The 13,587-nt window shown below is 39.7% G+C and overlaps 1 protein-coding gene across 10 annotated transcripts in view; it reads left to right on the top strand.

The window, feature by feature from the left end:
• Positions 1–13,587, top strand: part of MAST4 (microtubule associated serine/threonine kinase family member 4) — a 775,598-nt gene that overhangs the window by 628,604 nt on the left and 133,407 nt on the right. The window lies entirely within an intron of this gene.

Genomic DNA, 13,587 nt, shown 5'->3' with positions numbered 1-13,587 from the left:
TTGTACTTACCAGTCTCGAGGCGCGGCTATAACACTAGTTCCGGTGCTGTTCATACTACTGGGGCCGCTCATTATCCTTCATACATATTCACTGCTTACCCCGCCCACTGTCAGGCTCTGCATCTCTGGTTGCAGTCAGCGCCCCCACCCTGTGTGACAGCGTGTCTGCCTGCTTGCAATCACAGGCGTTGAATGTATCATCCTATCCTTTCTAATGTTGACTGTGCCTAGTACACAGATGGCACACAGATGCCTTATCCTAATTCAGAGGTCTGTGTTTTTTACGGATAGTCACATACCCATTATGAGTCCATTTTTTTTTTTTACAGACATTGTCTGTGCAAAAATCACAGAGGCATATTCATTTTTTTTTTCCAACATCATGGCTTAAAAGGGCCAGTCCAAGTCTATGGGTCCATGAAAAACACAGAAAGCACACGGATGGCATACATGTGCTGGCTGTGTTAAACATTGCAAAGGATAGGAGAAACTTTGTAATTGAGCCATATGTGAAGTACTGATAACACCCTGACCAAACACCGATGAGACAGTTATCTTTTGCATATGTAAAAAACACCAATGTCTGAATGGGGCTTTACTGCAAAACACCAGTACAAGGAACAGATACACTTGTATATCCTTCACGCTCTCTCAATAACTATGAATGGGCGATTAATGACATGCCTTAAGAATTTATTCTGGTTGTGTGCTATTATAACAGAAACTATAGCATACTATTTAAAGCTGTGAAGAAATGCTGTTCATACAGTGTATAGAAATGTGGAACTGCTTAGCAATGTTCCCTTGTCTCCACTACTTCATATAAAGGACCTAATGAGAAGCAATATGTGTGTATGTATGTCTGTATACACTATGTAACTTTTATTTGCGAATTACCGTAGTTGCCATTAACATTTTGGGGACCTTAATGGAAAATATAACTATAAGTCAACAATGGAGCTATGCTAAGTTAAGCATTTGGCCACTGCTGGTATCTACTTACAATTTTTTGTATTTTTTTTAAAGACTGAGAACGTTTTAATGTTAGTATTGATGATATTAATGAAGTATTGCAAGGATAACATGGCACCAAAATAGGGAAATTTAGAAAGAACCAAAAACAAGTGGATTGGCGTTGCATTGGCAGATTGGGTAATATCCGTCACTTGGGAGATGCGGGAGCTTCTCTTGAACAGACAAGTCAGTGCAGGCTTTTTCCTGTAGAGAAAGGATTTAGATAAGAAAACATTTGTGCCAAGGTCAGTAATATCAAGGTGTAGGTTCTGTCTGATCAATTATTATTATGAAATGACATGCTGAAATGTGCTTGGGTGTGCCTCATCCATACATGATGACTAGTGCAGCACAAGACTTCCGTCTGCAGGTTAGGGGTAGGTTTTCTGTTTATCTAGGACAAACGGCCTCATGCAACCTGATGGATTCCATGACTTTTATGTCATATACTGACGTGAGTTTTGTGTACTTTGGACATTGCATAGGTTTTTCATGAATGTGTCTACCCTTAAAGAATACATTTTTTTATTTTGTTTTTCTAAAGAAATTTAGAAAGTTTCATAGCTTTCCATTGTAGACTAAATTATTGGGAATTTGCCTTCATTCCTGAAAAAAAAAAAAGCTTGTAGTGGCTTCCAAACCCTTATTTATCTCTAGTCTATTTCCCTTCCTTCAGCTGCATTGATAGCAGAGCATACTCATTTGGAGTACAGGTGATGGCAGTGAAGGTTTCAAGACTTGAGTCGCTAATTTTTCACCCCATTGAATTGATTCGCAAAGTTCCTAAACTTTCCATGTGAACAAAATTCTCTCCCCCAAAAAATAAATTTAGTTATGATTTAACTTTCTGCAAATTTTATTAAGAACTCCAGTTTTTCAAAGTATATATTGAAAACATCATTGCAACAAGTAAGTAAAACACTCAGCAAAGTGGAATTCACACCACAACCGCTTAGTGGCCATATATAATTTAACCAACTCTTGACAAAGTATTATTTTTCTGTTTGGTTCTGTTCTTTTGCTCCTCTCTGGATTTTTGAAGCCAAGAAGAAATGTAAGGAAAGACACATCTGTAGGCCCACTAGACATCATAGTTCATGTAATCGCTCTTCTGCTCAACAATAGATATGTGGCTTTGTTTCCCATAATCATCGAAGAAAGGTGGCACACACTTAGAAGATGGTATGAATTATATAGGTGCTAGTTCCTGTGGAGCCATTGACAAGCATGCGTCACATGTTAGATGGGTCGTGTTTCTGTCCAGCTGCTTCACCGTTTGCTCCACCTTGTGCCAGTCACTACACTAGTTATCCATCCGCTACAAGATGCAATACAAACCTCTCTTTCACACACAAAGCTCATCAAAGCTCTGCACCACCCTAGATCTCATCCCTCATTTCTCTTTATTGCCCTACCTGTGCCTACTGTTCTGCAACTGATCTAAGACTTCCATCTTCTATAATCTGAACCTCGCACCTCCGTCTCCAAGACTTCTCTCATGCTGCACCAGTGTTCTGAAATGCACTACTCCAAACTATCTGACTAATGTTTAGCCCCCATTTTTTAAGCGTTCTTTCAAAACATATCACATTAGACAGTCCTATCACCACAACTCACTTACCGAACTCTCCCCTGTTCCCTCCTTCTAAATGTGAATCATAATCTGCTCCCTCCTATTCATCTTTCTCCACAATAACTGCACTTAGACAGATCCTGGCTGATGACGGCTCATGCAGCTTTATATGAAAACCCTTATTATATTGATGGCTGGACCATACATAACCTGTACATTCTACCTATCGTGTTCCCCCTATTTCCTTATAGATTGTAAGCTTGTGATCAGGGGCCTAACTCCTCCTGTAACTGTTGAACTAGGTTTTACTTTGTTTTGGTTTTATTGTCTGTACATGTCCCCTCTTAAAGTGAACCTGTCAGGTGCAATATGCACCCAGAACCACGAGAAGTTCTGGGTGTATATTGCTAATCCCTGTGTAGCAGTCCCAGCCTATAGTAGCATAGATAAAGGGATCTTTAGAAAAAATATTTCTAAAGATCCTTTATGATATGCTAATGAGGTCAAGGACTGGTCACAAGGGCATTACTTCTCCTGGCTAGTCGGCTCCATTAGCATGTTAGTACACTCCTGTGGGCGTTCTGACATGCTAATGAATGTGCAGCATCAGAGGATGATCTCACTCACACCTCTGCTGCCATCGCATCAGAGTTCTGGATCTCAGCTCAGTGCTCAATATTCCGGACTTTCGGTCATGCGTACTATGAAGCCGGGTGTACACACCTATGTTGTGCACATGACCGAAAGTCCGGGATCATGCGTACTGAGCCAAAGTCCAGCACTCGGATGCGATGGCAGCAGAGAGGTGAGTGATATCATCCTCTGACTCTGCGCATTCATTAGCATGATAGCACACCCACAGGGGCGTACTAACATGCTAAGGGGCTGACTAGCCAGGGGAAATCACGCCCTTGCGACTAGACCCTGGCCTCATTAGCATATTAAATGGGATCTTTAGAAATACTTTTTTCTAAAAATGCCTTTATCTATGCTACTATTGGCCTGGGACTGCTAGGCAGTGATTAGCAATATGCACCCAGAACTGCTCGTGGTTCTGGGTGCATATTGCACCTGACAGGTTCCCTTTAATTGAAAAGTGCTGCGTAATATGTTGGCACTATAGAAATACAATTTTTTTTTTTTTTTAGATGTAATACTTTGGTCCTGGTTTGCATTTTTGCTTTGAGGGAAGCCCACCCCATTCCTTGGACCTGTCTAATTTTGTGAGCATTGACTACTACTTATACGCCTGAAGAAGGGTCTTTATGGATACAAGATATTCTGAATAGATCCTAATTAAGCTTTTCTAAGTGCCTTATGATGGGTAGTTCATTCCCTCTATCTACCGTATCCCATAACATCATCACACTGTACATACGGACGTGACGGCTGACGTAATTCAAGTCTTTTGTAATTTCCCTTAGGTTTACAACCATTTTTTTAATAGCATGATCCAATATCATAGCTTATAACGAGGAGAATGTCTATCTTTTGGGCTATAAGTTGCTGATATCACAAATGTCTAACACACAATGAGTTTGGTTCTTGATTTCGTTGACGAAAACAAACCAAGTTTTGCCAAGTAGACAATTTTTGGTCACAGTAGCACAATAAAGTTTGAGACCTGAAAGAAATGACTTAGTCTCCTCTTACTTCCCCTGATAGCCGGTGGCCTAGGATGCGAGTCTCATCAACATGATGCATGACTTGTCCTTGTGAAATCGGGTTACTCTCTCTCCATTAGTGTCAGGCCAGTTTCTGTTGTGACTTCACCAATCATCTAAATAGATGTTGACAGCATTTGTCACTCCACACTATATACTATCCTTACTCCCGTCCTCCGTCCATCGAGGGAATTCCACTTTACATTTACTCTTCAGCATAGATCTCTTAAATTATTCTTGGGAGTGTTTGACCTATATCTGAGAAGACAGGTCATAGTTTATCGATGTTGCCGCTGGTTGCTTGGATTCTCTCCGGTGTCTCTTATGCAGTCTAAAATAATTTTTTACTTCACTACTATAAAGATGTCAGTGTGGTAAGGACTTTCTCATGAAATATAGCTTCCAATGCATAGTGCATATTTTACAAGGAAGATGCAGATAAGCGGTAGCTTCATGATTGTGGGGTTGTGTTAAGTTTGTCTTTACAATTGAAAGATAATTGACATCTTATTCACACAATATGATAAATGTATCTTACCCATATATACCAATTACAAGAAGCACACAGGAACTATATATTACGGACATAAGTATTTCCAGGAAAACCTTCTAAGCCTATGTGCACACGCTACAGAAATTTTCTGTACATTGTAGCAAAAAAAAAGCGTCAAAAGCCAGATGTGGTTTTGCTCTGGTTTTTTATGTAATTGAAGTCAATGGGTGAAAAAATGCTGCTAAACCTGACCAATAAATTGACGTACTGCAGATTTTTCTGCATCAAAATCTGCACCAAAACCGCACCATGTGCACAACAAATCCAAAATCCTATAGACTGTCCTGGCTTGTAGATGCATGCATATTTTGATGCAGATTTTAAAAAACTGCATAAAAAACACGTAAAAAAAACGCAGCGTGTGCACAGGGTGTTAGGTATGTGCGCAAGCTGCTGAAAATTTCTGCACCTGAAAACCGCACCTTGTGGCTGAAAGACGCACCAAAAAATGCATGCTTTTTTTGTTGCGTTTTTGTGCTATGTGTAAGAATTCACATGCACCCACAACTGCAAGGAAAAAAATAGAAGCACCGTGCGCACAAACTTTCTGAATTCTCAAAAACTTTGCTGGGAGTAGAAGAAACACGCAGATTTTGGCAAAAACCGCAGCAAAAAATGAAGCGTGCGCACAGGGCCTACAGATCTTGGCCTAGAGCTGGGGTGGTTTCCATGTTTGCGCCTTACTCTTACCTTGGACAGCTTTTCTTAGTTTTCCCATGTCTCCACACTTGAGTCCTGATTGGTCCCCTGGAACTGCTTTTGACGCTGATCTACACAATGGCCCAAATTCATTGTGTGACTTCATTGTGAGGCACATGCTCTTCATGAATCCGAGGTGTTTGACGAGTGATATGCACTTCTATGTGCCTCGTCACAAATCTTACTCCAGTTCCTGACGTCATGAGACCTCATTCACATGTCAGTTATTTTTGATCAGTATTTCATCAGTATTTTTATGCCAAAAGGAGCGTCTCCAAAACACAGAGAAGGCGTCAATCTTTCAATTATAATATTTTTTTCCACTCCTGGCTTTGGGATTAAAATACTGATGTGTATTTGAGGCCTATGGCTCTAATTTTTTTTTTAATGGTCTTAAAGTAATTTGGATAAAGTATTGACCATTTGTCAGAAGAATTTTCCTACTGTTGCATATGTACCCAGACATTTAGAGAGAATTGAATAAATATTTTAAAAAAACCTCAAGGAAGAGCAACAGTTGATAAGTCATCCAAGAGAGTCAAAGAACCATCACACATTTAGAAATTTAAAAACACATTTATTTGTAAAAATTAAAATAATTCCCAATTATAGGGACTAGGATCAGAGTGCTTGCAAAGACAGGGTTTCTCCAAAAGGCAAAACCAGAAAGAGTTGATAAATATGGGACCACTGAAGTTAATTAGTATCGAAGTAATAAGCTATATATAGAAGAATAAATACAAACATCAACAACAAACTAACAAAAAAAAAAATAATACCAATGAAATGCTGGGCAAGAAAAAGTATATGTGCTCAAATAATTATGCAATATATAATCAAAAGAACGAGCAAATGCCTAGATGACTAGTGTTAGTGAAATAACAACTTGGTAGTTGTTTAATATTGCTGTGATGAGTAACACCAGTGTCAGCGCTATCACCAGGGCTATTCAGGAAAGCAATATAGTAGGGTAGGAATTGCCTTATATAGGGTCTGTTAGGTCTGTATGCCTTCTTACCGACGCGCATTTCGTCGCTAATTTGACATCCTCAGCGGGGCTTGATGTGAGAATCAGTCAGGCATGCATAGAGAATTGGCCATTCTTCTAATGCATCGCTCAGCCAACTCCTTTCTGGCTAATAGAGGAGGGTCCCTATGACTCCTTAATGCTATAATAGAGCACCCCTATTATGTCTCTTAATTATGAAATGAAATGGTATAGCAATAAGAACGGCTCAGTAGTGTACTATGAGGCTACACAAGGTCACGGTACTGCCCACTCAGTTGAATCATGTAGCCAATATTGACCTAACTCTTGCTGCAACAAACCTGAGTAATAGACTGACCCTTGAAGAGACGTGATCTCCAGATTTGGTTTTCTAGAAGGTGCACATGTCAGATTTCAATGTCAAAAACAGTTTCTCGCAGACCTGGACCCTTCATTTCACTAAAAGAATGAAGTATCATACAATGAGGAGAAAGTCTTCCTGAACAACAGGCGGCTGTTACATCAGCAAAAAAGTGAAATATGATATTGCCCAAGATTCTGGGAAGAGATTAGACAAGTGATTATGTATAGAAACACCCATACAAGTATATTGCCTCTAATTTATAGAGCATACATTGGTTATACAAGACCACAAGTGGTGACATTGGAGTATGTCACGTCCTTCCTCTTATTGTCAGTCCCTCTATGCGTTGATGCATCTTTCTTGGCACAAAACCAATTGTCCGTAGTCATCTATTAGTCTCATTGTTTAATTACCTGTAATTAAAAGTTTACAATATGATCATATAAATCCTCCTCATTGACACAGATATCACTCATTATTTTAAATGAGCTTTCCGATTTGCATGTATGTAATGACTGTGACTATGACTAGTAAAGGCTGTCGCTTCACGATGAGTCTAATGGGCTTTTCTTCCCAGTTTTTCAGGCTGATTTCCTGTCTGCAAGGAGAATTCCGCTAGGTTTCACTACCATTGTTGAAAAACACTTTTTCCAAAAACTGTCACCCAAATAAATATGTCGCTTCAAATAATTTTTGTTTTTTGATCAAAACTTATTTAAAATCTTTCTCCAATACTTTTTTTTTTTTTTTTTTTACACACCAATACTCGACAATACGTTATGAGCTCGGATGTTTAATTCCCCAACACCAGAACCACCACAGGAGAAATTAAGGAATACGTGGTGCCTGACGAAATGAATAGGTTGTGTCTATAATACTCAGACATAATGTTCTCTTATAGAAAGACACTGTTTGTAAATGCCCCTCTTTATAATAGCTCATGGAATAAAAAACAAACAAACCCTATATTAATTGCCAGTAAACCAAAAATGGTATTTAAAGCTGGTTTTCTAAATGAACATCTTGCGTGTCTGCTATGGGTGTAACCATATAAAATTACTTGATGTAGCGGGCTGCTACAACGCAACATTGTTTTGACCACACATTGCCTTCAATTCACAGGTATGCAAAATTTGGGTTTATGAAAATTTTGTCAAATCCAACGACTGCTTAGGCTATGTGCGCACGTAGCGTTCTGTCCCTGCAGAAATTTCTGCAGCGATTTGAACAGCACACGTGCGCTTCAAATCGCTGCAGAAAGAGTCCGTAATGAAAAAAAAAAGCCGATTTCATGCGCTTTGACTGCAGGCCCTCCCATAGACAGGGCGGGGTATGCAGGCAGAGCGCACGAAAGAAGTGCCAGCCGAAGCGCTGCGCTCTAATACGCCACGTGCGCACGTCTCCTGCAGCGTAACTGCATGCAAATACGCAACATGCGCACATAGCCTTATGCCACTAGAATTTTTAGAAATCAGGTATGAATTTTGCACAAAACACGCGTGGAATTACGTACAGGCGAAATGAACAAGAAAATCTTTATTGTAGTAAAAACAAAATGTATATAATCTATTCATTCTGCAACTTATTGGGAATTAATTGTTGCACTTCTTTTCTGGTCAAAGCTTCTCTTGATCCCTTTTCTCTTATAGAAGACCTGCGGATCTTCTCTGTGAAGCATCCAGCAGTCATGACTCTATCAAGTTAATGCTCAATCTCCTTGATATCCTGATGAAATTTTTCTCCTTGTTCTTCTCTAACAGCCCCATGGTTTTCAGGAAAGGAGTCCAAATGGGAATATAAAAAATGTAACTTCAAATTCATCAGGCAACCCAATGCCTTGAAATGTTTCATGACTTCTTTATAAGAATCCCAAGCCTTTTTCTACTCTGCTTCTATTTTTGTTTCAAACATGTCATCCTTCATGAGTTTCCGAATATCTTGACCCACAAACATGTCTTCCTTCAGTTTTGCTTCGGACAGTCTCTGAAACTTGGTATACAGGTACTTTAAAGTCTCCCCTACTCTCGGTAGAGCTTTCACAAACTGCTTCGTCAGTCCAGGCATAATGTGGCGTAGTGGCAGGAGAACTTTAGTGAGATCAATTAAACTTTCCAAAACCATGTTCTTGAGTCCAGGTTACTAAGAGATTCTCATTGGATAACTTTTTTGGCTCCAGTGATGGGTCCTATCCTGGCTGTCAAATTCACACAAAAAACATGGGTACTTTATGTATCCACTTTGCAGCCCAAGAAGCAAAGTGAGAACTTTCAGATCATAGTTAAATTTCTTGAGAATAAAGTCTAAATTCTCGTAACTTCCCTACAGAATTCCCTACAGGCACTGAAGCATTCTTGTAGTGCAGTGGCACAACTTTGCAGACTTTTCTAAGAAGAGTCAAAATGAGACTCCACACGCTCACATTGTTATTATTGTTACATTTTTCCATCATCCCAGGAACATCACTGGCATACACTAGCGCACCATCTTGCGAAAAGTATGAATGTCTTTTGGGATTCTATGGATTTTTTTTTTTGATCAGCTATCAAAACTATATAAAATTCTCCTCTTACTTTAAAAATAATTTTACCCTTGCAAATCTGTATTATCCTTTTTCCATGACACACAAGACCATATCAACCTCGACCAAAGACCAATTTCTGAGAAAATCTAGATCTGCGAATCGTTTGAATATTTTCCTCATTATTGGGAACAGTGGTTTAGCTATACTTGAAAACGTTTTTGTGCCAAAACGAGAAGGTCAGCCTGAGTCACTCGTAGCCTGAGGTTCACACTATCCAAACTCCGTCAGGAACTTCCTTATGAAGCCAAGAAACTTGGATTTAGAAAGAACCCTGAAGGAGCCATTTGGGATAATGAGGCAAACGGATTAAGGATTGCAATGTTGGACTGTTTGTTTTACCTTTTTCCGGTGGTGTCTGCTGTACTATTGTGTACGGCATAAAAGACTGACACCATTAGAAAATAGTGAAATTGCGTACAAAGTTGCCAAGTTTAGACTGTTTGCTTTAATGGCTCTGTTGGGTTTCTTCTGAATTACGGTTTTCTGGGCTTAGATGAAAGCACCTGATGGAGACGACAAAGGAGCCAAAAAATCTAGTATGAAAATAGACTTAAAGGAATAGATCAAATGACAGTCTTCACAGACCAACCATGGATGACAGACTGCCATCGGAAATCTTTGTATACCAAGATTTTGTTGTTTTTCTTGATGACCTTCAATCTGTTATTTTCCTAATATATTTGCTACCATAGAAATGCTCTGTAGAGTGTTGTTGGTTGCGTAGTATTCCCAGTGTCCTCATCATTCATCCCCTACATTCACGGGGTTCACTTTATTTTCTGTCTGCCTACTAACCTCATTTTAAAGGTCCTGTTGCCCACTTCAGTTTCAAGGACTTAAGATCCTTGAGATGTCCGGATACCAAGAAAGGAGATTTGTTTCTGACAATCAAATCTTGTAGCTAATCAGAAACTGTCAACACATCCTGTCTATACAGTAATAAAATATTTGATGTAGAGGCACCGAGTCTCCCAGTAATATATAAGCAATCAGTGGCAGCACGCTCCCTGCAATGAACTCTGCCACCATCCAAACAAAGGTATCTGATAAACACGTGTATATGTAGTGAGCCCAGATGAAGAGTATTCCAGCGCCGCAGTGAAGCCGAGGTCATTCCCATTATCAGAGAGAACCTTTCAAAGTCATTTGTTTTATGCCATCTGTGTGGAAAACAAATGGCCTCTTAAACACAAAACACATCGAATGTTTTGGGGTTTTTTTTGTTTGGTTTTATAGGTGGCATGGGTATTAGAGTAATTTTTTGCATTTACTATGGATATGTAATGTACACATTACTCACAAAAATACACTCTTACCATATGTGTGTCTACACCGATAGCAGTGTACATTGGAGTGTGCCAAAAGAAATCCACACTAATCTTCTCAACACTGTAAAGGGTGGTATTAAATGTCTCTTCCGGTAATATTAAAGTTTTACCGAACAGGCATTCTTGACTGCCAAAATATTTTTGCAAGGGTTTCGGGACCTTCCACTATTACCCATCCAGTTGATGAGTGAAAATTTGTAAAAGCTGTTTATGAAAGGAATACCCCTTCAAGAACAAAGCACTCTTCTTTGGTGGCTTAAAGGGACTTTGTCAGCAGGTTTCTGCAATGTAATCTGAAGACAGAATGCTGCTAGAGTTAAGCTGGGTTTACACACTGAAACTTTCTAGCGATCCCACCAACGATCCCAACCTGGCCGGGATCGCTACAAAGTCTCTGGTGAGCTGTCAAACAGGCAAACCTGGCCAACGATGCAACAGCGATCCGGACCTGCAGAGCGACCTAGCTGGTTGTTGGGGACGTTGTAAAGCTGCTATTTAAAAGGGAAGTCGCTGTAAAGTCCCCTTTACACACTGAAACTTTCTAGCGATGCATGCTGAACAGCGGGAACAAAGGACCTAGGAATGGTCCTGAACGATTTGTAGCGATCACAACTTCACAGCAGGGGCCAGGTCGCTGATAGGTTTCACACACTGCAATGTCGCTGGGGAGGTCGCTGTAACGTCACAAAACCGGTGGCGTTACAGCGATGTCGTTTGCGATGTTGCAGTGTGTAAAGCCACCTTTACAACAGAAAATTCAGCCTTTCATATCTTATCTCAGTCTTTTGTTTGCCTGCAATGTTAGTTTAAGCCTCTTATCTTTCTCATTAGTTGGTCTCAGCTGCAAGTGAGCTCTAGTCAGACTCCCCTGCCTTCTGTGATTAGCAGTTTTTGTCTATGGAAATGTGTACTGAAAGCCTGGTGTGGGCAGGGGCAGCTCTCCCAGCACTGCTACATACAAAATCTAAAATCTTTCTCTGTGCCAGACCGGCTGCAGCCAGTAATCTAAGTAATAAATCGTTGAACTCAGGGTCTCTTTGCTTACATCATGTTGTTCTTAGATGAGGTAGCACAAACCTGCTGACAGATTCCCTTTAAAAACGGTTTCCATGTTTTGTCACCATTTTTATTTTAATTGTGCCCATGCAAGTAACATTTAAAGTGAAGCAATCCTAATTAAAAATGTTCCTATCATTTTTGTCTACAGCTTCTATGCAGAACTGTGTATCTCTACATACTAAAAACAATTCCTATGTAATCTTGCTATCAACTATCTTTCCTACCCTTAAACGTATGGTACTTAGAAATACAGGATGGATGGAGGAGAGGGCACTTTGATATCAAATCACTGGTGTTGGGCGTTACATTTTAAAGAGGACCAGTCAACAGGTCGAAAGTGGCCGATTTTTGTACTTATGTCTTTCACACTGTTCTCCTGAGTATTCAATTTTTTTTTATTATTTTATTTAAAGCTGCCATACGATTAAAGAGAGAGAAGTCTTTCTATTTTTTTTGAAAATTTTTATGGACTTTACCAAGGGGACATTTCTCACAGGAGGAATAATGCATCACAACCTAAAACCATGCCCTCATTGAACCCAATGGACTACACCTCCTTGGTAAAGCCTATATAAATTAGCACCAAATAAATAGGCTCATATTTCTGGAACTGTATGGTGGTTTCTTAGAAAAAAAAACCCAAAAAGTTCCATACTCTGGAGCGGCAAGAATAAAATACGAGCAAAGACTGTCTACTTTTGACCTGGTGACAGATCCTTGTTAAGCAGTTATGTCAAGTTTGCACAGTACAGGTTTGTTCTTCCACACCTTTCTTAATATGTCGGTGGACCATAATTTGTGTCTCACGTTGTCCAGAGAAATGAGAAAATAAGATGATGATACTTTTTGTCTCCACTGTGTTTTGACGTCATATTAGAGCTGCTGCTTCTTGATAGGCTTTACATATTATTGACTTATGTACCGCACATCCTAGTCAGCTCATTAGGACTTACACATTGAAATACTTCAAGATGTGAATATAATGTACATATTCGCACCTGCAGCCCTTTCTCAGTCAGCCACCTCCATAGCCTTAAATACCGATAATGTAATAATAATAGTTTATGGTTTCCAAACAGCAACATATTTCTGTATGAATTGCACAGATTAAAGCCTCATTCACACTTAATATTTTCACACTTACTATTTTCGCGTTTACAATTTTCGCGCACGAGTGCTCTCTGTGGTTTTCGCCGATTGAACTTGTACCTGTGATCGTCTATGGGGCCATTCACATGTACAAGATTTTTTACGGACTGAGACGTCCACGTAAAATCACGGAGGCATTTCCGATTTTGATCAGGGGGTCGGATCAAAACCGGCAGTGCAAGTGTATGGGTCCGTGAAAAAATAGGACTGCACTCTGACATCTGAGTGCATCCAATTCTTACAGAGTGTCAGAATGGAGAATTTTTATTTTTTTTTTGTAATTGACCCATGTACGAAAAAATTGGATGATACTAGCATCAAACTGATCAAAATCTGATCAAAGTCTCATCAGAGTCTGGTCAAAATAATAATACGTTCCTTTTTCTTCTATGTGGAATGAGGCCTAAAACAAACTCGAGAATGGTCATAAGGTTTATTGGGATTCATGGCTTTGATTAAGGTATTTGGGTTGTTCCTGTCTGGGCACTGGAGGACACAAAAAGAAAAGGGCCCTTTTGTAAGAACAAAATATGGACCCTTTGCAGCCCAAATGCTCATCAAAATGCACAATTCCACCTGCTTTTGATGTGGTAATGGGCCCACATACTCCTTAGG

Source organism: Anomaloglossus baeobatrachus, chromosome 1, assembly GCF_048569485.1.
Source record: "Anomaloglossus baeobatrachus isolate aAnoBae1 chromosome 1, aAnoBae1.hap1, whole genome shotgun sequence".
Taxonomy (NCBI): Eukaryota; Metazoa; Chordata; class Amphibia; order Anura; family Aromobatidae; genus Anomaloglossus; species Anomaloglossus baeobatrachus.
Note: the sequence above shows the minus strand (reverse complement) of the source record. Positions and strands in the feature narration are given on the sequence as shown.